A 24169-nucleotide genomic window follows, 5' to 3' on the forward strand; every position below is an offset into this window, starting at 1 on the left:
CTGCCCAGTTGTGGCTTTACTACTTTACCCTTTTCCTTGAGGTCTTCTATTTTCCCCAGATGCAATGTCTGTTGCTGTTTCCTTCTGGTCACTCTTTCAAGATTAGTTGTATTTGCTGTGTTTTCATGCTATATGTGGTTTTGGAGATTATTTCTACTTCACTTCTCATGCTACCATCTTTCCTGCTCTCCTGAAGGGTATTGTTTTTATAACCACTGAATACCATCATCATATCAAAGAAATATAATAATATCATCTATTTCTATATTTAAATTTTCCCACTTGTCTTCATAATTTTTTTTTGTAGCAGATTTATTTTTTGGTCCAAAAGCCTAGAAAATAATCATGCATTACATTTGCTTGTCATTTCCTTAGTCCCCTTTAATCTAAAACAGTTTTTGCTACCTCTTCTTAAAAAAATTCAAGAGTCCAGTTCTGTAGCATGTCTCATTTTCTGGATTTGTGTGATTATTTAATTATCATTGGATTCAAGTTAAATGCCATTACCAATTTTGGTAATGGCATTGTATAGATGATGTTCTTTCCCATTTTGTCATATCAGAGGGCTCATAGTGCCAGTTTGCCATATTGTTGGTGATACCAACCACGTCTGATTACTTGGTTAAGGTGATAGGTAATCTATATGATGATACTCTATATTTTGACTCTAATAATTTATCCTTGCCCCCTTTTACTTGGAATTCTTGCCTGAATTAATGAATATATTATCTGTTATTATCATTATTTTAAATGCTCAAATTTTCTCAAATTTGGCTAGTTGAAATTTCTTTAGTGCCCTGACCACTCCATGTTTGAATACCTCCTTGCTCTTTATAAACACAATTATAGGTCACCCTGTGCTTCTCCCCAGCCCTGTACTCAGCTTTTTCTCCAAGGATCACTGTTTCCTGTTAGTGAGAAATAATATATTTAGGAAGGAAGTTTATTGATACTGGAGAGTCATAACTTCTAGATTTTTTCAATGGACAGATTTTGGAAACCATCATCAGTCACTCCATACATCCATCTATCTATCCTTCCTTCCATCCATCCATCCATCCATCCATCCATCCATCCATCCACCCACCCATCCATCTATCCACAGAGTTCATACTGATGTTTTGTTATTTTTAAAAAATTGGTATTTTTGAAGCTTTATTTACTGTATAGAAGAAAATTAGAATACCACTTTAGGTCTTTAAAAATATTCTAATAGTGGAAAAAATTAAAGTAGCTGGAGGTAGATAACTTTTCTTGGTGACTCAGGTATATAACTTTGTTATTTGGTGAGCACTTATCTCTGTTGTTAATGTAATTTTGGGCAAATGCCGTGACAGCATTGAGTCAAAAAAGCTGCCTGTCACTGAAGAGGAGCAGATTTACCCTTGGGACACATGTGCAGCTGTTCATGGTGTGAGGCTTTCATTATTAAAGCATTATTTTAAGAATGTAAGTACTCTTTTTTTCACATGTATTTTTTTCTGAAAAATTAATGGTTATTTCTCTCCAGAGTGTTATTCTATATTTTTTCTTCTACAAAATATTCTAATTTGGAATCTAGATGTTTGTTAGAAAAAAACAATGTGTGGATTGTAAGGAAATAGAAATCTTTAAAAAGTAAAAGAAATGGATTGTAAACAATAAATAAAAATTTCAAGTTATAGGTGTTATACCTTTATTTTAAGCATTATTTATTATGAGGCATACAAATTCAGTTCAATGGAATGTAAATATTTATAAAATCTTTCGATATACCAATATTTTATGAAGATTTTTGCCTCCTTTTACTTTTATTTAAAGATACACAGTATACTGTCATTATGATACTTCTAAAATACAAAGTAGGGTCAGATTTAATTCATGCCTTTCTGGTTTCTTGTGAACTTGTTTTTTTTTTTCCAGCTCTTTGCACCTAGGGGCTCTAGCACTCAGGCATCCTAAACCTCGGAAGATCAACTTTATTTATTTAGTAGCAATAGCATTGTTAACTTCTTTGTAAAATTTCCATACCACTTCTAATGTTTCCTGAGTAGATTATCAAATGAAGTGTTCTTTCACCTGTTTTTTTTTTTTGGATCTACTGTGTTTTGAATTAAGTAAACATACAATAACAACTTAAAATGCTTAAAATACAAAGTGCAACATTATTTTTGATTAGCTAATGAGATTCGTGCTCATAATACACTAGATTAATTATAAGAAAGTAGTAGTACAGGTTGAAGAAAGATTACTTAATCAGATAACCAGGAATTGGCCTAGTGATGTTAACAGTCAGAGTAGTACGGTTCAGTTGGGTGGACAGAGGAGAAAAATTTTGGTGGATTCTTGAGGAGATGATGTCTCTAGTTACAGAGGTGTCGTATAGATTATAAAGAGTCCCAGATCAGAAAAAGTGGGTTGTCATTCTGATTCTTCCATTTCTTAGCAATATGAGCTTGGCTATATAAACACTCAAAGGCTTAATTTCCTTATCTGTAAAATAGGGCATATAGTGGTCTTTGATGCAGTAACCCACCAGGTTAGAAATTTCTTTAGATCACTTTATACATAATAAAGGTCAGTGTAAATGTAAAGTGTTGTTTTTAATATTCAAGGTAGCCCATTTAGGAGGGCTCAGGTTAGGCTTTATAATGCAGTTTGGGTTAGGTAATGAGGATTATGCTTCCACGTATTTTCAGAAGCTTTTAAATGAAATTTTCATTATTTTGAAAAAGGATGCCTTTCATACATTTGTTACAGGTTGATTTCATTCTCGTGAGTCCTTGACCCCACGTGCAGTAAGAATTGAAAGGTGGAGACACAGTAGCAAAGCAGAGGGCAAGTTTTATTTGAATATACTCCAAGGGAGGAGTGGGCCAGAGTCAAGGTAGATAAAGGCCTCGACTTGTTAGGTGGGAGGCTTGTCTATTGAATTCTGGTTAGGAGGCACCTGGTTGACTGGCAAGGTGGGATTATTTGATTTATAGGTCCTTGTATACAGTCACCCCTCTCAGAGAGCATTTTTAGTCTGTTGTGATCTGGTTGGGGAGGGGAGGAAGTTATCTCCCTGCAAAGCCTTCGCTGTCTCCACACGGGACCCCCTCCCTGGGCAGAGTTTGGGTGGCTTCTTCTTTGAACCTTATCTTCCCCTTTTCTGGCTGCTTGTGTCTGTCTTTCCACCTAACATTCCTAACACTTTTTTCTTGATTATTCCTTTGAATTTTTGAAAGCTTATATATTCAGACACTAACAGATATCTTCATTTTAAAGATAATTGTACAGTTGTGCTAAGTTCTGCTTTTGCAGAAATTTACTACAACTTTCATTTAGATTTTAGCGTCCTGCCACAACACTAGTTTTAGTTTTATCATTTGGAATAACTTTAGAGTCAATGAGTAAAAATGAATCCTTAAGCCAAATAGAAAGAAAAATAAGTTGATTCAATCAAAATATGATCCAGACCTAGGAGTGAAATAATTTTGAGGGAAGGAGTGATCTAATAACAGAGAGAAAAAGTAGTATCCTTTTTTGCTTCAAGGATAGTTACTCATTTTTAGAAAAAAATATCTTTTGTAAAAAGGCTCTGAACTTGTCTGATTCTCTGTTGTATTTCTGCTAGTGATTGTGAGAGTCTATTCTTGTATTAATACTTTTATGTACTTTCATAATGGTTATTGTATGTATACATGGTGTGCTCCCTGGACTATATACCTCTGGACATTTAGGGCCATATCTTATATTGGTTTTATATTCCATTCAGAGAGTAGCATATGCCAAGTGTGTTATAAATGCTTACTGGCTATCTTCCTGAATTACTCTAGCATAGATTACCAGAGTTTTGTAGCCAGAGATACTGCTCAGAGCAGAAAAGAGTACAGAGCAGTACCAAAGGGCACTGGTACTGATTATGGGATTACACTGTGTAGATTCTGCTTTCCTCTGATCAAATTTTACAAAGTTGACATGTAGAATTTTAGTCATGTAAGACTGTGAATTTATGGTCGACACTAGAAGCATTTTATATGAAAGAGGTGACGCATTAGCAAGGGAACCTGAACTTTAGAGTCAGAAAGACTTGGGTTTGAAGTTGGTCTCTATCACTTATAACTGAGTGATCTTGATAAACTTTTCTTTCCTTTTTTGGAAACAAGGATAATACCACAAGGATTTAATAAATATTGAGGTTGTGAAGATGTAGTGTTAAGCAGTTAGCACAGCAACAGTTGGGCATATCATTGAAATCTTCCTAAAATATTTGTCTCATGTTTGTTAGTAAGTGTTTTCATGCTTTTTTTGACCCTAGCAGATTTCAAATAAGAAATCTGAAGCTGCATAGATGAATGACATTGTATTTTCAGTTTTAGAAGCTAACTACCTTAATTAAAAAGATTAATTACATTTTCATAAGACATTGTCAAAGAGAACAGCTTGTTTATTAACTGACTACCAACTTTTCTAAAATGAACTAATACCAGTATCTGCTTCTACTTCAAGCAGCTCCGAAGAATAAAGCAGAGATGAGCAGGTCTCCTGTTGTTTTTCTGATTTTTAACATTAAAAGCTAGCCCACCTGCTGTGAGGATTTGATTTCTGTGGCTGGACATCTCTAAATCAGCCAGGAATGCATTTTGCACTGTGTAATTTCAACTTTCAGATGCTTATGAAGAGTCTTGATTTAATGTTGGAACTTTGTTTACTATTGTTTAAAGATGATTTGGTCATCTTTAACCATATGTTCCTTTTCAACATAAAAGGTTACCATATGTTCCTTTTCAACATAAAAATAAAATATAAAGGTTTACTCAGTTTTGATGGCTCTCAAATCTTTCTTCATATGCGGTCTCATGTCAGACCATGGGCCTAATGCTGCTCTGGCTTGGCCATGTATGTACTACAGACTCAGGGAGGTGAAGTCAAGTTCAGGCCCAAATGCTGTTTGACGGAGGCTAAAGTAAAATTCAAAGAAAATTATTTTAGGAAGAAAAGTTTTAGCCTATTTATAGGTTTAAAGGGAAGGAATTAGCAGGGAAGGAGGAGAAGGCAATTAACTCTCAAAAGGCTATGTATTTTGCTTACATAATCTTGGTTTCCTTTTTGTGCATATTATATGAAACCCTTGTTAATGTTAAGATATTTTTTAGGGTTATTCTTATGAGCACATATTTACTTTAGAAAGATGTGTGAAGGACACATCATGGAGATCAGAAATTAGAGTCAAGGAGACCAGTTAAGGAACTTTATTTTAAAGAACTCCCTCCCCCACAACAAATGATACAGACTTGAATGTTATAGTGGGAATGAAGAGAGGTCAAAATCTGTGGCATGAGAACTAATACATATAGTTGTACTAGTGTAAGGAAAGGATGTGATTATAGAAAATAATTCTTAGTTTTCTGATTTGGTGACTTAATAGATTGTAGAGTTTTTAAACCAAAAGGAAAAGAAAGATGCATGGAGAAAATGACAAGTTTTTGACCCACTGATTTTATATTTTCTGAGGAACATCAGAGTGGAGATTTCTGGTTGGCAGCTGAGTTTTTTTTTGAGTTCTGGAGAGATCTAGGCTTGGAAGATAGTTACATTTACTGATTGAATCACTCAGGGAAAATAGTTTGAAGAAGAAGGGAGCAGCACTAAGAATAGAACTTTGAGGAATATAAACATTGAAGGGGCAAAGAAAGAGTCTTAAAAGGAGGTGTAAACTAAATGGTTAAAGAAATTGGAGAGAAGCCAAGAGAGCAGCACTGCAGAAGCCAGAGGGAAACAGGCAGGCAAAGGAAGCCTTTCGTGTCAGCGGCTGTAGAGAGGTGAGTACCCTGTAGGCCATGCCAAGTGACCAGCAGCAGCATAGTCCACACTGAGCTGTGGTATAACATTGGGAGCTTGTATTTTATGCGGTGGAGAAAGACTAATTCAAAATTTTTCTTTCATTATGTAGAGAGATATTTGGAAGCTAAAACTTCATGAAGTTTCAAGTTTAAAGATACTGGCTTAGGGCTGTCAAGTCAAGTGTTCTGTCACAAAAATACAAAGTTCACAGTAGTATAATAAAAAATCATTCAGAGGTTTATGTGGGTATATTTAGGTTTGTTTAAACTTCTTTAAAATTAATTGTATTTTTCTTTTTTCTTTTTCTTTCTTTCTTTCTTTTTTTTTTTTAAGAGTTCTTGTCTCTTGGCAGTATCAGTTGGCTGGTAAGGAAGTGTTTATGTACAGACCTGTGGCCACACATTGCATATAGATTGTCATAAATCTTACATAGAATCTTTACGGGTAAGTAGAGTGAAACATTTCTGGTGGTATGTATCTTTCTAGATATTAGATATTTTTACAGCAAATACATCCCATTTCCACTTGAGTGATTTTTCACTGTTTGAACCAACCAGCTGAGAGTACCTTGCCTCTACAACTTCAGGGATTTCAATTTTTTACTTCACTTTTGCAACTGACTTCCGTAACTATAATTTTAGACTTTGCTACTCTAGCTTTGAAATACTGTTTTAATACCCTACCACATCCTCTTATTATATGATTATTCTTCACATTCTCATTTTCACTGTCAAATGTTTGTTTTGCTTCTGACATGAAGCTCTCTAGTCCTTTAAACCCCTTTGCATTTTTCCTAGCATTAGCTGTTCCCTAAACTTACTTTCTTGTACTATCCCCATCTTGTTCTTAATACTGATCATTCCATCTACCTTCTTTGATTCTAGACCCAGGCAGCTAGTCCTGCTAGTAAAATTATAAAACTAGGTGAACTGGTACCTCTACAAGTTTGTAGTTTCCTATAATAGTAGCTTAGACTAGGATCCTGGCCTGTAGATACTACTTATCAATTCATTTGCCTGTCTTTGATCAGTTCTCTCTTCTATTTCCTCAGCAGTTATTGTAAACCTTTCCCTCCCTCATCCCAGAGTCTTTGCCTAAACCCCAGGAGAGATTGTTGTCTCTCACATACTACCTCAGCTTCTTGCCTTATTTTTCTGTTCTTGATAAATGTCCCTGCATCCCAACCAAACCTTTCCTTTTTACTCCTTGAGGCAGTATTCCTTCTTCTGTTCAGGAATAATTTTTCTGCTAATGCTTTACTACTACTTTTTCCCCATCACCTCAGAGGCCTTGATCTGTCAATAGGTAACCTATTTTTCTTCTGTATGTCCAGTTTCTGCCTACTCTGTCCCTTCTTTTCAGCTCATAAAGACACTCATGTCCCTGCTATTCAAAATTCCTTTGCTTGACCTTACATTCCCTTGTAGCTGCAGTCTTTCTCCTTCTCTCAGATCATCTTCTTAACAGCATTGTCTACTCTGATCTTAGATCCCTAACTCAGAAACAGTGAATTTCTGCTTTTCCCTCCCTATTTCTTACCTCTCAGATTCAGTCACTTACCAAATTCTACTGATTCTATCTCCTAAATTTTACTTGATTATATCATGCCTTTGTTATCCCCACTTAGGCTTTTTGTATATGCCTTCATCTCTCATTTTGACTTTTGCAATTGCTTTCTTACCAGTTTCTTTACTCCAAATCTAATTTATTCACTACATTAGATCTTTCTAAGATGTAAATCTGATGACACGTCATTGGCTTAAAAATCCTTCGCTGACTTCTTCCTGACACAATAAAAGTTCACTCTTCTCTGAAAGACATTCTCAGCACTCCATGATCTGGGCTTACCTATTGCTTTACCTTTATCTTCCTTCAGCTCAGCATTAATAAGCTAATTAATAGCTCACTAAGCACATTATGCATTTTTCATGCCTTTGTATCCAATTTGTTCATTTAACAAATATTTATTCAGTGCCTGCCGTGTTCCAGATACCATGATAGACACTGGGAATACAGCAGTGAAAAGAGAGTTTCTTCCTTAAAGTAGTTTAGTATGTATTACATGAGACAGAAATAAACAGTTGCAGTGTATGTGTTAGGTATTATGAAGTGTGCACAGGGTCTTATTAGAACATCTGCAAGTGTTGGAACCTTTGATGAAGTAAGGTGGTTGAGTGATGAGAGAGAAGATGGGGGAAGTAAGTAGGGGTCATATTGTAAAGGGCCTTGAGGTCCCTGTAAAGAATTTGGAATTCAGACAGACTATTTACAGAGAGCTATTAAAGACTCTTAAGCATAAATAAGATGTGTTCAGAAAGGCCATTGCGGCAGTTGTATAGATTGCAGGGGTTGTTGTGGGACTGCAGGAGAATAAACAGAATGTGGTGATATCACTTACAAGATAAGAGGTGTTGGTGGCTCTGGTTTAGTCAAGGCAGTGGAGATAGTGAAGGGGTTAGAGATTTGAAATATATTCAACAGTAGAGTCTTCTGGACTTGGTGAGAGAATGCATGTGGAGCATAAGAAGAAAAAGTAGTTACTGTGAGAGACAATGGTGATCCTTGAAAAACTGTGATTAGGAAAAAGAGTCTCACATTACATAGATCATATTAGCAGTTGTATGGTTGGGAGACTAGTTAGGAGACAACCAGCAAAGGGGGTAGAAAGAAAAAAGTGGATGGAAGGGCTGATGGGTTTGATTAACTTGATATTTGAGGAATCTGAAGGAGTTACATGACTTTGTTCTTTCTGAGGTGGGAAATGTATCTTTATTCAAGTAAAAATGGGCAAGGCTTGGGTAGGTGAAGGCACTTGACAAGTCAAGTGGTTGGAAATGTTGATTAGAGAGTGCTTCAGAAGATGTAAGGAGAGATTGCCAGGCAGTATTCATGGCTTAGTTGAGGACTGAAACAGGTTATAACAAGAAGTTATTTCAATTTTCTCCAACAGCACTCAGTTCACATGCAGAACTAAAGTCATACATTGGATTAATGCTGTGTGAAGGTTTAGTTAGATACATGTGATTAAGGGACATATGGATGGGGAATGAGAAGCATTAACGAGAGTTTTTGAAATAATAAATCATGTTGTGTAGGCAGGATAGGAAAGTACTGATAAACTGGGAGAAAAGGAGGGACTACAGGTGATAGGGGGAGTTGGCAATCAGAATGTAAGATGTTTGCATTTTGTATTTCCAGATATGGACAATTTGGGGCCATTGCAGGACAAGGGGATGGTCATGGTAATAGGTCCTGGAGTAGGAAGCCAAAGCTATAGAATTTGGTGAGGTCAAAGAGCTGACTGACTAAGATACAAGACTGATTGACTACATACAGACATACATACATGCACAGGAGGATGGCAGGTCTTGGAGTGAACAGGAAAACTGATCTAGGCACCAAAGTCTTCAGCAATTGAGGGCAATGGATTTCAGTGAAAATGAAGGAAAAGTGTGGTATCATTAAATAAAATGAGCCGCAAAGACAGAAGAACGCAAGAGTAATAATCTCCAGCCTGCACTGGAGATGAGAAGGGCACTCAGGTGTAACAGATGTGGGGGAGTGAGTAATGCCTAGTTGAGAGGGCTTGTGGGGAGGCTTTAGGAAACAACTTCGTGTCAATCAAGGCAAAGAGGAGGATCTAGCCTTCTTTAAAATTAAGGCCCTACGGAAGCTTAACACAGAATGTCCTTCAGTGACCAGGATCCTTGCCCCAACCTTCTAAAAACACTCTTCTTGTGTATTTTTAAAACTTAGCTCACAAGTCTCCTTCTCTGGGAAGCTTTCTCTGTTGTATTTATTACACTCTTATTAAAATATTTTTGTTTCTGTTTGCTTTTAATTGGTTGATACTTTAAATGAAGATGTGTCTTCCCTTTTTATGTCATCACTGCATTTGACACATGAAAGGAGCTTAGTAAATGTTTGTAGAAGTGGATTTAAAAAGACATGGTGTCACATTTTTAAAGATTTGAAAAAATGTCAAAAGGTAAAAAAAAATAGAATTCAGTTCTTTTTAGTCAAAGTTTTTGAAATCCAAAATATAGTCAAGTGAGCACCTAGTTAAGAGGTGGGAAACCTAAGTTCATCCTGATGTCATTAACTACCTTTGTAACCATAGGCACTAAATGCATTTTCTTTTCTTTGTATCACTTTCTCTCATTATTTTTGTCTTGTTAGTAATGCTCATATTGTAGGATTCATACATATACATTAGTGCATTAAATACAAATTTTGAGATAAAGCATTGGGCTAGTGGTAAAATAAGAGACAGACTACTGGGAAAAGATTAATATAGTAGTTAGGACTACACAATAGCAATATTCTTAAATTGCAAAGTAGACCTGGGGTGGTGTCAAGCAAAAGAAAGGAACAGATGTAGCAGGCAGAATTCCTGCCTTAAGTTGTCTGTTTAGTCAGCATATATTGCCATCTCTTATGAGCAAGAGTTTCCTCCTAAGTGTGTGCACATTATATATCTGTTTAAAAAATTATTTTTCTTCCTCTTCCTATCAGAAGCATCTGAAGTAGAAGTATTAAATTAATTCACCTCCTATCACACTTATGTTCTGAGTAATTTAACTAAATCTTCCCCCTATCAATTAAACCTAAACCCACTGCATAAAATCCAGTCAGTTTTGTTCAGCAATTAGACACCTTAAATGACACAGCACATTGTTTAGCCTTAATTTACTCTCAAAAACTGTCTATCCTTTATCAAAGAATATGGGTCCTGGGAGAATCTTCCCAGTAGTGATTACAGACTGTGAAAACAGGGGCATGTAGTAAGAGGAAAGAGATCCACTTTAATGTGGCCTACTTTTTGACTTATTCTTTATCTAAAATCCACATTTCAGATTGATTGCATGATGATTTGAATGTCTTATCCTGAATGAAGAGCAACTAAATAAGAGACTTTGTGTTTTTATGACATATATTCGAGGTATCTTTTTTTGTGTGATTCATTTTATTTACTATAAAAGATAGTAGTGTCAATTTTGTTTGTGGAATGGTGTTCATCTTATATCTGTATGTTTATTTCATTTTTTAGAATGACCAGGTTCTCCAGGGCTTCTCAGTGGACAAAGGAGAATTCACGTGTCCTCTCTATAGGTAGTTTGCTAACAGTGTCCTTCCTTGTTGTCCTGGAAGCAATGTGGAAAATAACCTTTGGAAACGTCCTAGTAACAAAAGCATCCAAGATCTCATAAAGGAAGTGGAGGAGCTGCAGGGACGGCCGGGAGCCTTCCCAGTAAGCATCAGTGTGAGGCCGAAATATCCTGGTTGACTCAGCTCTGCTTTACAGCTTTCATTTCCGTTCTGTTTCTAAATTACTGCAGAACTTTGTACATTTAGTAGAAATTGCTTTTAGGGGCTTTTCTCCTCTGTTTGTGGTTATTAAAAACAAAAATAAGAGTAACAGAACAAATTATAGAACCGAAGCCATTAGAACTAAAGGATGTACTTTTCCATAGTCTGAATTGTTATAGTTTTAATATGTATCTTCCAGATCATAAAATCCTATCAGCTTAGATATGGTTACACTCTTTTAAGATGTTGAAATATTTAACAACAAAGCCAAACAAACAAATTACATATATGTATCTTGCAATGTAAAGCACAATCTAAATACATAAAAATATACTAATTAGGCACATTAGATTTAGATGATATATTTCCACACACATGCATACTTTATGTGTGGGCAATTATAGATTTACACACGTGTGAGTGGATATCTTTGTATTTGAGAAATAATTGTATACTTGATTGAACCATTCACCATAAGTCAGTCAATTTTACTGTGGGATTTGGTGTAAGTGAACTCCTCTTTAATCTCATCCACTGATTTGTTTATTTGATTTAAATTCTTAAATATTTCACCTTCATTATAGATCTATGATATGGTCCCTGAGAGAAGTGACAGCTGTGTCTGTTCTATGGAGTAAATTTATGAAAGCTATGAATATTTGACTTTTGAAACAGAAATTCATCATTGAAATCTGCTCAGAAAGCTTTCTCTCCTGGCAGTTCCTTTTCTCAGTTGAAGACTGTTCTTAGAGTGTGTGTGATTTTTTTCTTTATAAACTGAAATTTTTGTGTTAATAATAGGCTTAAATTAAGGGATATTGATATTAGTCTTTGAAAAATGTATTCAAATGAAAGTCCAGTTTTTTATAAATATGGAAACTGTTCTAAAATATATTTTTAAAGACATCCACTTATTTGTTTAGGATATAAATTTATGTGGTTAGTTCATGGTTGGATTATAGTGTTACCAATCACAATGTAGAATTATAATGAAAGATCTCTAAAATTAGAGAAAATGTTTCTTGATCCGTTTTACCTTTGTGCACTAAATATAGTAGATAGCTAATGTACATTTGACTTTTTAATTTCCTAGTGTGTTCATATGATAAACATTATACTATTAAACTATTAGAGAAAATGAATATAAATAAACTTTACATGTATGTTTGCATTTTTTGCAGTCAGAAACCAGCGTAAGTAAAGAAATGGAATCTGTAATGAAAGACATCAAAAATACCACTCAGAAGAAATACAGAAACTATAGCAAGACCCCAGGCTCATCAGACAATGATTTTCTCTTTAAGTATTCTGTTGCTAGGTAGGTAATAATAGTATACATGTCTGTATTTAGTTATTAGAAGTAATTGATTTTATTATTGTTATTCATATTTATTTGAAGAAAGGATGCCTTTTTTAAATGTTAGTTGACATTATGGCTAGTTTTAAAACCTCCTAAAAGTATGAAAGTGTAGTCTTCCTTCATTTTCTGAAGTTTTTATTTTAATGAACTATTAGGTTAAGCTTTATTAAACATTATATGATATGTGGGAAAAAATATATTAGTAGCATTTGGGGACAGATACCTACCTCAATGCATGTGAATATTATATATACAGCATGTTGTTAAGAAATCCCTATTGAAGTACTGCCCAAAAGTGGTAATACTGAGAATTGAAAGATTGTAATATGTAAACCACTTTAATTTATTTATAAAACAAAATAAGAAGATCTTACTTTGTTTCATTTAAGCTAGTGAAAGATCTAGTAATATCCAAAAATACTACAGGTAGTTTAGAAAATCAGGTAAGGGAGAAAAGCAAGAGAACTGGCATGTTCTAAGCCTCTGTTAGTGGCCAGCAGCAGGCTCAAGAAAACAGAGGTGAGTACTTTTCATTTTTCAGATCCAGTAGGATTAGTCTGATTGACTGAATATGTGTTCAGTACCTAAGAAACAGTTCCAAATAGGAATTTTAGAAAACTTAATTGAATGAGAACCATAACAAAAATGAAACTAGGGAGAAGTAGGCACAAAATTAAGAACTTAAAAACACATTCTGCCAGCATCAGCATTGTAGACCCTGGATATCTCTAGATACATACTTTATGTTTTGCCCAAGTACTATTTATTACATAATAGGTAAAATGTAGAGAGATAATGTGATTTGAAGTCATGCAGCAAATTACTGGCAGAATAGGACTGGAATTCAAATCTTGAATAAAGGTCTAGTTTTCTTTCAGTTACTATCCTTTTTCCTCTCCTGTGTTCAGCTTTTTATAGGTCACATGCATGCAATTCATCATGGCCATTCTCTGCCTTATTCCCGGAACAGAGGGTAACAAAGGAGTAGATAAACTATATATACGTAGTCTTTAGAACCCAGGAAAAATGGAATCAGACTTAGTGAAATTGCAGCAAGAAAGTTACAGCTCAGCATAAGGAAACATTAACTTTTTGTCTAAGAATGTGAATGTTGGATACAGATTGATGTAAAAGGATCTAATGGATGGGAAAATAACTTTCCAGTCTGCCATTCCTGGACTATTGTTTTTATTGTAAATAAATAAGAACAATATTTGGGGAAACATGTACTGGTTAATTTAACATTTTGTTTCCAGAGAGTTACCAGTTGCATACTTGGAACAAAATATACCTAATGTGAAAACTAAATTGAATATAATTTAATTTTGCCAAGGTTTCAAGTTGTACAAAATTTATGTACAGTATTATGGTAATGTTATAGAAGATTTTCAGATGACTGAAGACTACCTCAGTTATGCTATACACGTTACACGCACACACATTTATGTTGCTTATGTATTTATGCCTTTAATTTTATTAAGATTGACCTTTTATTAAGATTGACCTTATAAGAAAATCCTGGTTGAGTGGGAATGATCTGTGCATGGAATTTTTCTATAGCATGATATATCAAATAATTTGATTTAAATTTAGTTTAGTGGAAGTTCCTGTTTCTTGGTTTAAATATATATTTTATAGAAGAAAGCGTGTTGTGGTAATGGGAGACTTTGATTCAGCATGTTTCAGTTTTTCTTTTATAGAAAAGCAGGGACAGATATCAAATGTCATTTACTATGGGTGTATGTAGAGAAACAAAATGTGTTCTCCCCTCTCCCATTCTTCTCTGATCCCTAATGATAAAGTCTAAAGCAGCAACACAATGAGTCTAAAAGAGAAAGTTTAAAACCCTTAAAAACCTCATTATCCGTTGGTTAAAATTAAAATTACCAAGACCATTCATTGCAAGGTCCTCACAGTGAGATTGTGCGCCTTCTCTTAAGTTTTCCTTAGTCATTAAAAAGAAAACAAAAAGCAAACTGACTGAAGAGTTAACAAAAACATGAATTGAAAGCAAAAAGTATGTGTATCCTATTTGAATAGGATGTAGTTTTTTCAAGCTAGGTAACCAGGTGTTTATTTTATGCCTAGCATATAACCTTATTTCATAAAATATTATGATTACAGATCATGATTATATAAAATATTCTGAAAAGAACTTAATTTTAACTATTTAACTTTTGAACTAAATATGACTCTTAAAATGTACTTCATTAGATGTGTGTGTATTTGTATTTGATATTAGTAATTTGAATGGAATACAACCCTGGTTTCCCAGAACTGAAAACTCCAAACTGAATAAATAATTTTGTTTGCTCTTTCAGAGCTAAATTCTTTGATGTTTAGAAACCAAATATTTCTATTGGGTAACTAGCCTGTAAAACTGTTTTCTTCAGTGATTGTTTTAAACTAGCCTGTAAAGCTGTTTTCGTCAGTGATTGTTTTAGAGCTGTTTTTTTTTTTTTTTTGTAGGACAATATGTATCTCTATCTCATTTTATTTGCATGCTGAAGCCTTGGAAGATTTTCTGAGGGTAGCAGAGAAGAATTTGTTGGAATGATATCTTTTTGTGGTATAAAAATTAATTAAAATCATTATGTTCAAGTTTTAACATATTTCTAAAAAACCTTCTGTTGCAAATATGTGTCATTCAAATGGATTATGGAAAGTTAATTTTAGAGTAGAAAGTGTTCCTTACTCCAATGCCAATTCAGTTTTTCATTATGGAAAGAAAGAATGACACTGATTTTTCCAAGGGTTTTGTATGAAAGTTACATATAGCCTAGAGGTATTGGTGACTAGCACTTGGCCTTCATATAGTCAGAAATATGGAAATGGAAAGAAAATAAAACATAAGTAGCTGAGATGTAGATAGGGAAACATCTTTAGATCACAGTGGGTGAACTACTCAGTAGAATGAATGGACCTTGCTTTATACATTAATTAAATTGTAAGTTTAAACTATGTGTGAAATAAAAGGAATGCTAGCTAGAATAACAAATTATGAATCCTTTTTAAAACTAAAAAATTATTTTGTAAAAACAAATGATCTCCCCCTGCTCCCCACCCACCTTGTTGGTTCACCGCTGGGTTTAAGGGAATGGAAGGAAGGATCATGAAAAGAAAAAATGAACTGGAGACTAAGGAGAATCTTATCATTGGTTACATATCAAAAGAAAGAGGTTGTTGTCAGTTCCTAAGAATTTTTTGAACAATTTGCTAGTTACCATCAGGGATTTAGAAGCTGTTACCTGAAATTGTCTCTGCTCTCTGGGAGTTTATATTTGGTTGGACAGACAAAACTAATGAACACCAATCTGTGTAAAATGGAATATAGTTTTTTGAAATACTATATCATATTGAAAAAGTGCTGAAGAAGCAAAAATGAGCAAATTGAAATATAAAATATGTGGAAGTTCTTCTTTCCTGTCCTAAGAAGAAGGGCTTAGTTCTTGCTTACTCCTGAAGGAGTTAGCTTGAGCTGAGTCTTGTATGGATGAAGATATTTTTTTCTCTGAAAACCAGTAACTTGTTCAGACAGTAGGCAGTAAGCTCAGGCCTTGAATAGATACTATACCAGTATGTGTTTGAGTGTCTCTCTGTGTGTGTACGTATATATACCCATTTCTTTTTCAAATTATAGCTCTAAAAATAGAAGTTAGTGCTGACATGGGGTAGAAGGGAAAAGCAGACCCTGGTCATGTAAATAGAAGCTGGGACATGGAGGAGTTTTTGTCTGGGATTTCCAGGAGGCCACTATGGGAATCTGTAAGCAGTCCTTCTCATCATTCTTTCCAGTGTAGAGATTTTCTCTTTTTTCCTCTTCCAAACTAATTTAAAGGTATTTGTGTTAGAAAATACAGAAAGTAGAGTCTGTTTTTCTCTGAGAACAAAAAGACCCAGAAAACTCCTGCTCCCAGGGCATCTTATTTTTACAGCATCCATTCAGGGGGACGGGAGCAGAACACTGTGCTGGGATTTTCAGCAGTGAGGGAAAATCAGACGTGGGGCATGTGCTGCAGTTGTGTTGTTTCTTTCCTCCAGGAAGTGTCAAAGGAACAATTTTGATGAAATGAAATATGGGCAGGCTGATGGTTAGGGCCTCTGACATACGGATTTTTATCCTTTGGATAGGTAGTTTTTGTGTTTTTAACTCACGTGAAAAGTCGTGTTGGAGATCTTCCAAACATAATCAGAAATGATTACATTTAGTAGTTTTCTTTCAGTTGTTCTTTAAAATAAAATTCTTGGTAACATGTTTGTCATCCTTTAAAATATCTTACTTGATGATTAAATAAACAGAATTGTTCTTGTATTTATATTTTAATGAATATTTTTGCAAAGTATGTTGAAATAAAGGTTGGCATTCTGGTTTGGACATTCATTTATAGTAATTGATCATGTTTCTGTAGCTCTTTTAAAAGTACTATCTAGGAAATCTTAGTTTTAATAAGAGAATGTAGCCATTACTTTTTTTCTACAGATTAGGCAACAGAAGATTTGTGAAAACAAAATATATTTATCTCATTTATATTCCCCTTGATGAAGGAACACATGCTGGTCTCCGCCCACTTTCTGTCCACTGATATGAAATCCTTGTCCCTGCTTCCTTGCTGGTAGGTTTTTAGAAGTTCAGAGAGCAATGCAAATCGCCTGAAGGGTGGAAAATTCCCTAGTCACACAGATGCCCTTATCGGCAGCAACCAGATGGAACTCTGAGCAGGAAGATTATCAATATTAAATTGTCCCCCCCACCCAGTACAGAGCATTAAAGCATTCCTTCAGAAATGGGTGGCAAACATACAGACTTAGGAATATTATTTTTAACAGTTTGTATTTTTAAGTAAATATATGAAAATAACATTTCAGACATTCTGTGTTCAAAATAAAATGAAAACAGTTCAAAATATTTTGTTTTAAATCAAATAAGGTACCTTTCTTGAATTCACTTGCCAAGTGCAAGCTTGAAACTTTGCCCTTTTTGTTGTTAAGATGGGGGAAGTCTAACCACTAGTGTTAAATGCATATCTTCGATATAAACTAGCTTATTCATCTTTAATTGTGGCAACTAAATGTGTGTTTTTTATTAGTTGAAGTAAAAATACAACTTATGTTTCTGAATTTTCATTTATTTTGGCAAAATTGGCTATTTTACTGTTACTGTTTTTGCATAAATCTGTGAATTCTGCATCAATTTGATTTTTGAAATGTCAATTTAACAATTATTTCTATCCTGTAAGCTAATAATCACTAAGTACTATAAATTCATATCTGTATGAACGGTACTGATGTTTAGCAGTGTTAATAGTTACACAAAATATATATTAATTAAACTGTAATATTAGAAGTCCATAAAAGAGACTGCCGTTAATTAAATGTGTTGTTCATAGCTGCTTTAGCGTTAGTGATTTTGTTTCTTAATACTGATTTCTAGACACCATCTAAGCTTCAACGAGTGACAACCATTTCTCTGCTAGGAAAATTGGTATGCCTTTGTGTCTTATATGACAGAAAAGACCTAATTAGTGGTTAACAGTTGGAGTGCAAATGCTTTCATCAGATTCATATGCAGGTTTATGAAATGTGTTACACTATTTTTCTTAAGGCCTACATTCTAGTATTTGCCAACAGTTGAGGTTTTGCAACAATTACACCATAATGTGTGCAGTTATGCAGGTGGAAATATGAACATGTAAGTAAGGATAGATGAACTGTTTCCCTTTTTAGTTTTAAATACATAAAACATGATTATTACTGATATTGCATATACTATACTTCAGCAAATAATAAAGTTGAAGAACTTTACTATTTGGGTTGATTCAGACATATCAATAAAATAATTTTTAAAATATTGCTTCAGCCTAATGACTAAGATACATTTTAATGTTTTACTTACAGAACCAATTTGGAACTTGAATTAATTCATCGAGGAGGCAATTTGTGCTCAACTGGTGCAAGGAAAGCTGGCAAAAGGTCTTGTTAAGTAAGCATTAAAGAGAGCTACCTTCTTAAAATGTCTAGTTACATCATTTTTGAAGTATATACAGGCAAAGTTTTTGTTTTGGTTTATTTTCAACTTACCTTTATGTTATAATCAGTTTTACTAGTGATTCTATGCTCTAAATGGTTAATCTTGTACTTAAAAGAGTCATATGAATATTTAGCTCTTTCTATTCTATGATTACTCAGTAAATTGATGTCATACTAACTAATCAGATTTACATTGGTTCAAAACAAAAAATAATGTAGCATTCTCAGCTGTAATTGTCCTCAAACTTAAGTTCTTTTGAAGAATTTTTAAATTGTGTGGATTTAAGAATATCTTTTTATAAAGACAATTTCTGTTCCCTAAAAATTCCTGTAGATATAGCTGCTGTTAATTAATGAAAGTGTACTGTATTTTGATGTGCACATTAAAATATATTAAAATTGTGCATGTTTGCTTTTGTTTATGAGTATATATGATAAAATAAGCATGATGATTCAATACTTTTTGTAAGGGTAAATTTGAGAGAAATGTCATTTAGTACTTGAAGTAGATTTTTCATGAGTGTGGTTTTGATAATATCACTATTCATTGTTTAGAGAACTAGTGTGAACACTAGGAGTAATGTTATTCCATGTCCTATACAGCTAATTACTGGTCTCAAATCACTGACATTAAAATATTACCTAATGCGACTGGTATAGGATATAAAAATTATTTAAAACAAATAATGTATTCTTTCTAAAAATTGAATGTTTTCTTAAGTATTAAATTACTAGTTATTAAATATTAGTAATACTTTTTTAAATTAGTATATTTTTAGAAGATGTATATCTTTTAAATTTTGGAATGATTTCAAAGCAAAAGACTGATCAAAAACAGCTTGCATTTTCTAACATAAAGATACAGACTTCTGTGCGATTTCAAGTGAGTTACTTGAAAATATTTAATCAGTTGTATTAGATTTTGATATTTTATTCGGGGTTATCACTTGATTCCTACAAGTTTAAGGTTTTGGAAGTTATTTTTTACTGAGTATTCAGTATTTTTTGATCCTTTGATGAATACACTTAAACTCTGCTTAATCAGTGATTTAGTATTATTTTTTAAATAAAGGGGAAGGTGCTGACTGCTAAGGGCTTTAGCTTCAAAGTCTGTTTGAATTAGCTGAAACTGTCATTGCACTTACATAAATTATTCTTTCTTGTTGATTTATTCATACCTGATGTTTTGCACTGGATGAAAATATTCCAGAAAATGTTACATGAGGAAGCATTTAGTAAGGGAATTTCAGTTTTATATTCAAACACTCTTTCATATTTATTTTCTCTGAAGTATTCAAATTTACTCAGAGGCTTGTAAATTATTAATTTATTCAGAATCCTAAAGTAGTAGTAAAATTCTAGCAGCAGCCACTTCAGTCATCATCCTCAATTTTTAATTTAAATTATTAAATTGATAGTTATTTTCAGATTTCTTCTTTTTATTTTCCCCTTAGGTAATAAGAGATTACAATGTACCAATATAGAAAAAGTAGTGATGAAGCTCATTCTAAATATAAGCTAATACTGTTTTTAGTTTTCTTTTCATTTCTTATTAACTAATACTAGTTCTTTTTTTCCCCCAACTTTGCTGAGGTATGATGGACAAAGAAAAGTTTATGTCTTTAGGTTTCACAACATAATGTTTTCTTTCATTTTCATCTGATTTGTTTTTCAATAGTTCATGTGTTATTTATCCTAATATTATAAAAGCAATCAGGTATGTAGAATATATTGTATAAAATCCCACTATTTTTTTGCAAGTGTATAAACTTAAGCACTTGTTTTTCATTCATGCTTAACTCAAACCTCATTTACGTTGAACACCAGAACTTAAATGGATGGTGTTCCATAGGATGCTAGGTCAAATATCTATTTTTTTTCATCTTCCAGTAGAACTTTAATGATATTATTAAACAAAAATTTCTGTCTTTTCTCTAGAGATTCCTCACATGTCCGTATTTTCCTTTTCCCATTCATTGCTCTCCATTACCTTTTATTAAATATCTCATTTTAAAAGTGATTTTTTAAATTTCATAATATTTTGAGGAAAGACTGAAAATGATCCACTAACTAAACAAATGAAAGGGAACTTAGATTTTTTGAATACTCCACAACTTTTGATGAAATTGAAGATTAGTTTAGTCAAGGTAAGATTTAATAAATTTTGTCTGGAATGGCTTCAGAGGCCTGACAGGTAATTAGTAGACACACACACACATGTCCACAGGGATGGGGTGGCGAGGGGCCAGAGGTGGACAGGAGATCGAGGCTTGTTCTTTCTACACAATAAAAGCAGAAAATATAATAGCTAAATTCATACTGAGAAATCAAATAATATTATAGTGGAACAATACCCTTGAACACATTTATATTCAAATAGATTTTTTAAGTTTTATGGTAAAATGATCACTATCCAATCATAATGAAAGTTCATTCCTAAATATGGGTCTGCAAAATTTTCCACACTAAAAAAATGAGCAAAATTAATTTACACAGCAGAATACTATGGTATTTTAATAATACCTTACATTTGTATTCTTAAAGTTGTAAAGTACTTTCACATAAATTATTTATTCTTTAGAATGACCATGTGAACAGGTGTTAATCTCTTTTTTGTAGAAAAGGAACCTGAAGTTCAGAGTGATGCCTTGCCAAGTCATACAGCTAGAAAATGTCAAGCTCATACTTCACCCCAGCTTTTCTGACTCTAAATTCAGTTTTGTAAGACATATTCCTTCCCCTTAAGTGTTCCAAAGGATGCAGAACATTTAGGGCCTTAGCCAATGGGCTTGGTCAAGGACTGAGCTACACTGTTGCCATGGGATCTTTCCAGGCTCTGCCATGCTAACCCTCCTATAACCTTCTCTGTTTACTCTTACCAACCTTTCTCTGTGGATCCTATTTTGAGTTGGGCCAGATATTTTCTCAAGTACTGATTCCTTCTTCCCTGAATACTAGTTTGTTCTTCCTTATTTTTCACCAGTTTGGTGACTGGTTCTTCCTCACTTCTGCTGTGCACCGTCTGTGTCAGTTCCGACATATAGCTCTGCTACTGAGTCCTGCTTCAGAGGCCTAGACCTACTGTTTATCCACTCGAAGATCAGATTTAAGGACCTTGGGTTCAGCAGATAACACTGGTTCTAGATCCTTTCTTATAAGGTAGAAAGTGTTAAGTGCTAAAGAGGGATATGCATAAAGTTCTAGGAAATTTGGAGGCTTGGGATCATATCTAGCTGGTAAAATGAGTTAAGATTATGGTAGACATAGGATATGAACAAGACTTTGAAATATAAGTGAATTTAGAGTTTTTGTTAAATATTGGTGTATATGCTGGTAAGTACTACCAACATGGTTAGCAACTGATATAGGACAAAGGGACAGAAAAACTGAAGGCAAAATTTTTATTAAGAATAATGTCTTATGGGGATTAAACAAGACAGCTGCATGAGAAGTGAGGTACAAACCTCCTCCCAAAGCCACGTATAACACGAAAATACAGCAAATATAACTAATCCTGAAAGAGCGATCAGAAAGAAGAATGCAACAGACAGCTTACATCTGGGGAAAAGAGAAGACCTCATGGAGAGGGTAAAGAAACCTGTGATCCTGTGTGACACAAGCCCTCTCCCACCGAAGCTCATGAGTGGGAGGAAGAGAAATGGAGGCGGGAGAGAGTAGAAGCCAAGGACTGCTAAATACCCACCCCTGGAGATCTGCTCTGGGAGCAGGAACCCACATTACATGATTCTCTGGAGATTATAGGGGTTGGAAAGCAAAGACAGGCAGAATACTCAGAAAGACTAGATTTTAGCTACTTTTGGAAAACAGGCCCCCACAACTGGCTACGCTGGGACAAAAGAAAGGCAGGCACTTTGAAAGACTTCCTAACAGTGAGAGGGCTGCTAAAGAGACAAGGATTATACAGAGCTTGCTGCCAGGAGAAAAGACAGGTGCACAAAATCATCCTGGCACACTCAGCAGAGCAGATTGGGAACTTTGAGAAGCTCCATGCACTTCATCCCCCCAGCTGGCAATGCAGTGTCAAGGCCTACCCAGTGCAATATGCAGCCTGTGGCTCCTTCTTCCCAGCCAGCATCAGTTCACAAACCTCCTGACCCCAACATCATCCCAGGCCAGCCAGAGGCAGACCCACCTACAGCACCAACAAGGGTGTAGTGTAGAGAATCCATCTTGCACCCTTGCCCACTGGCCCTGGCATTTGAGGCAGGCACAGTGGCCAGGAAGATCGGAAAGTGCTCTTTCTTCCCAGAAGGCACTGGCCCTGCGCACCTGTGACTCCCGCCTTTGCTCCAGGGGCTGGGAAGCTCTAGAGATTAGAGCTTCTGGGCACTAGAGGACACTGCCTACATAAAGTTATTATTCAGTAGGATTCATTAGAGATATGAAATGGCAAGAAACCTGGTACAAACCAAAATCCCTCAAACAGCAGAAAGAAGGCTAAGTGAAACTGAATCACCAATCTTTCTGATTAAGATTTCAAAATAATAATCATAAACATGCTCATAGAGCTACAGAAAAATTTTCAAGACCTCAGGGATGTTTTCAACAAAGACACACAAACTTTGAAAAATATAGCATCTAAATGAAACATACAATGGAGGGATATAAATAGCAGATAAGATGAGGTAAAGGAGATGATTAATGAAATAGAAATTAGGGAACAGAAATACAAAGAACCTGAGGTGGAGAGACAAAAAAGGATCTCTAAGAATGAAAGGGTATTAAAAGAAATGTGTAACCAATCCAAAAGGAGCAATGTTCATATTACAGGGGTACCAGAAGGAGAGAAAGAAAAGTAAAAATGTACAGAAAGTGTCTTTGAGGAAATATTTGCTGAAAACACCCCAATATAGGGAAGGAAATGTTCTCTCAGGCCATGGAGGTGCACATATCTGCCAACACACAAGGAACCCAAGGAAGATAGCACAAAGACACATAATAATAAAAATGGCAAAGATCAAGGACAAGGACAGAGTATTCAGAGCATCCAGAGAGAGAAAAAAGACTAGATACAAAGGAAAACCCATCAGGCTGTCATCAGACTTGTCAGCCAAAACCTTAAAGGCCAGAAGGGAGTAGCATGATACATTTAATGCAATGAAACAAAAGGGCCTCAGATGAAGAATACTCTACCTGAAAGACTTTCATTTAAATTTTATGGAAGTATTAAACTATTTCCAGAAATGCAGAAGTTGAGGGAATTTACCTCCCAGAAACCAAACCATCTCTCTGGTGCATTTCAGAAGGACTGCTCTAGATGGGAGTTCTCCAAAGGCTAAATAGCTGTCACCACAGAAAATAAAACCACAGTAAAGAAAGTAGACCAATTAATTGCTAAGCAAATGGGAAATTAAATCAACTACCCTCAAAATCAGTGAAGGGATACAAAAAGAGGATAGAATATGACACCTAGTATATAAAGAGAGGAGGAGGAAGAAAATGGAGGAAAAAATTCTTTAAATTGTGTTTGAAATAGCATGATAAGCAAGTTAAATTAGACTGTTAGATACTAAAGAAGATGCCCTTGGACCTTTGGTAACCACAAATCTAAAGCCTGCAATGGCAAAGTACATATCTATCGATAATAACCCTAAATGTAAGGACTGAATGCACCAAACAAAAGACACAGTGTTACAGAAGGGA

General features: G+C 34.6%; 1 pseudogene; it reads left to right on the plus strand.

Moving 5' to 3' along the window:
- LOC140845995 (E3 ubiquitin-protein ligase UBR3-like) overlaps positions 1-24169 on the plus strand; it is a 76314-nt pseudogene that overhangs the window by 1612 nt on the left and 50533 nt on the right.

Source organism: Manis javanica, chromosome 14 (genome assembly GCF_040802235.1).
Source record: "Manis javanica isolate MJ-LG chromosome 14, MJ_LKY, whole genome shotgun sequence".
NCBI lineage: Eukaryota > Metazoa > Chordata > Mammalia > Pholidota > Manidae > Manis > Manis javanica.